Source organism: Phalaenopsis equestris, unplaced genomic scaffold, assembly GCF_001263595.1.
Source record: "Phalaenopsis equestris unplaced genomic scaffold, ASM126359v1 Scaffold000414, whole genome shotgun sequence".
Lineage (NCBI taxonomy): Eukaryota > Viridiplantae > Streptophyta > Magnoliopsida > Asparagales > Orchidaceae > Phalaenopsis > Phalaenopsis equestris.
Window position 1 is genome coordinate 138,949 of NW_018164855.1, and position 3,515 is coordinate 142,463.

The window sequence follows — 3,515 nt, forward strand, 5'->3', positions numbered from 1 at the left end:
GTCACTAAGTACAACTCATGCAAAAAAGTCTAAAAAATATTATTTCATCGAATATAAGGAGTTTCTAAACAATCTCCATGAATAAGAATAGAAAGCTCTCGAACCAAGGATATGAAGTCTTGTTTCTTCAATCCACGCTTAGTAGACCAATTTGCACATTGATTTCCTTCGTGATATGTCAATAGTCAATTAACCTGCAAAATCTTAAGTAGAGCAAATATTTTTTTCACTTGAATAATAAAACTCTAAAGATACGCTTTTTTCTTAGTACAATAGTTCCAAAGAATCCATCTCAATATCAATCAAATGCCAACCGCAATTAACGGATAAAGTTTAGAGGTTTGATATATAAATAAACAAAAGAAAACTTTTTTGTATTTGAATAAAAACAAATTTAAATTTTCTTGATTAATTATTTACGCACGATATTTTATTTTAAGTTTAATTTAATGATTTTAAGATCTATTTTGATGAGAATATTTTAAGATTTCTTTTATTAATATCTAAGATGGCTTAATATTAGAATATTTTAAGATTTTCCTATGTTTACAATTAAACTAGAGACATCCCTTGTCAGTAAATGATGCAAGGAAAATGCTTTCTAGAGAAAGTCATCGTTTTATAAATATGGCGATTGTAAGAAGTTGTTGCCAGGAGCTATCGACAGACTTTTGATAATGTGTTATTCATTACTCCATCGTTACATTTTATTCAAAGTATGTTGTTACACCATATTTAGGGTATACCATTACACCATGTTCAGGGTTCTTTGTTATACCGCATTTGGAGTATCTTTGTACCAACATGTTAGGGGTGTTTTATTACGTCGCGTTCAGGGTATTTTATTATATTGCATTCAGGATACTTTATTCCTCTGCACTTTGTTTTGTTACTCTGCAATGTACTTCATTACTCCCAAAAGTCTTCTAACATCTACGAGCAGGGGGCACATCGATGGTGGTAGACGGTTACAAAGGTTAGAAGTTATTGTCATATCTTCAGTTTAGAGAAGCACAGTAAATGATTCCTTCTCCTTCCTCCTCCCCCAATCAAGGTCTAGGTCTAGGTCTCCCTTGATAAAGGGAGTAAGACTCTATATTTAGATTTTGAGAGTGACAACCTCTATAAATAATGCATATATCTGAACTGCTCAATCATAAGAATCTGAGTAATTCTCTTAATTGGAAGACATGTTATGGATATTTTAAAAACTTAATGATGTCAGGATTGAGAAATCTTAGACTTGTTGGATTTGTCTCATCGAGACTCTCAATTTAACTATAAGTTTGTCTGATTTAGAATCTATTTAATCTTCCAATCAACCACTCAAAACTCCAAAAGTGGTTTCACAACTTAATTCGACTTAAATCAAATTAATTTTGGTGTCATTGGGTTCGTCTCGTCGAACCAGCCAATTTGACTATAAGTCAGTTGAAATCATAATTTTGGATTATTTTTAATTTGAATTAGAATATTTTAAAACCCAATAATGTCTCGAGATCTATGCTACTTCTTTGAAAGAATTTCCTTGTGAGCTGTAATTTTCTTATTCAAAGAATCACTAATTCATAGATTCATAGATGCCCAAATTGTTTAAGAACTTTAAGAACACCCAATTGAATGGTTATTATTTAGCAAGAATATGTTTTGGTAAATTATTTCATAGTCCCACAAATTTCTCATCAATTTTTTTCTTAATAAAGAATCTATTTAGACCTAAACAATGCCTTATAATTAGGGGTGTTAATTCAAGTATGTGGATCAGGTTCGGTATCTAATTCGAAACTGACATGACCCGAATAGGTTCAACTCAAATTCGATCTGAATATCATACATGTTGACTTAAACCTGAACTCGACTCCACCCAGACATGGGTAGCCCGACCAGTTTAATATTGGTGGATAACCATTCGGGTCAAAATTAAACAAAATCAGGTCAATTTAGGAAAGGCTGGCCGAATTCAATTAGAGTTCAAGTTGGCGGGTCATTTTTGGGTTGGCCGGTCAACTCCAACCCAACCCAACCCAAACCAAAAAATTAAACATGTTAAGTAACACAAACCAGAACCCAAACCCGAACCAAAAATTATTTGGGTTAACCCGAACCTGAATTTTTCAAGTCGAGTTACCGTGTTGAGTTTCTTAAACTCTCAATTAACGTTGTGAAACTTTCAATTATATTCAATTATACTTTGATTATCTTACTTTGATTATCTTTCTTGACCTCGTTGGAATTCAAATCGAATCACTCCAGACTTCACTAAGTTCATATTATCAAAACACTCTCTTGAGTATATATTTGTTGAAAGTAGAACTCAAATGATCTTCCATCTGACTATGAACTTATCTTATCCAAAATACATCAAAATACTTTAAGATTTGTGCCTGTTTATAAGGATTATATAAGGTATATTAGTCTAGATAACTTAAGGACACGAACAACAGAAATACATAGAAAGACTTAAAATGTTAGACAATTTAAAGTACTCTTAAAGCTTGTATATCCTAACAAATACAGCACAAATCGACCTAATCAAGATTGAGTTGATGAGATCTAAGCATGAAGACAGTTATGGAGCAAACAATAAGATGGATGACTTGGTAATCACCATAATAGCCGACAACAAAGTCGATCCTTGATCTCTAATCCTAATAGGTTTTTAATTATCAATTATGTGATTCATTATTTTCTATCAAGGAAAGTAGTAAATTGAAAAATCTTGTGGTGGTGTCCACTATAAAGACATGAAGTATCGATACTTCTAAGAATATGCATTAGAAGGTGAAATATTAGATGAGTGACAAACTAGAAACGAATCAGTTATATCCTTATTTTTTGAATTCTACTTACATTTATGATTGTTTTTCTTTGTCATTGTGTTTGTTAACTCACATCACCCACTCTTCATAAACATTTTAAAATCTCTTTTGGTTTATGCATTCATAATCATTTATAAATTTTAAAGGTGTAAAGTATAAAAATCCAAAAGAACAATTATTCATCCCAACTATTGCATGTTTACCTTCAACATGTTTGACTGTTCACCTATTTTGTCTTTATTATAAGCCAAGTTATAATAGCAAAAATAAGTAATAATTAGACAATGCATTGAAGTTTTTGTTTGTAGTTTGGTAATACACAACATATCGTTGATTAAGGTTGACGATCTTTTTGGGGACAGGGGGCAATAACAGTAGCTGTTTGAAAAAAATAGTATGAAGTTGTAAAAAGATATTTTGTTCAAAGTGTGGTGCGGCATCGCACCGCTGCCGCTGTTCCAAATACAAATTTAATCACATAATTATCTAATCGTTTGACAACAACGATAATTTAATTTAATTGATATTAGATTGTGTGGCATTTTTTTCATTTTTAAATAAAAATGTGTGAATAAACCATGTATGAATAATCTAATAAAAAGTTAATCATAATAAAACCTAAGAGAAGTATATTTATGTTAATATAAATATAATGTATAAACATAATTTTTTTTCTTTTTTTCTACTATATATATA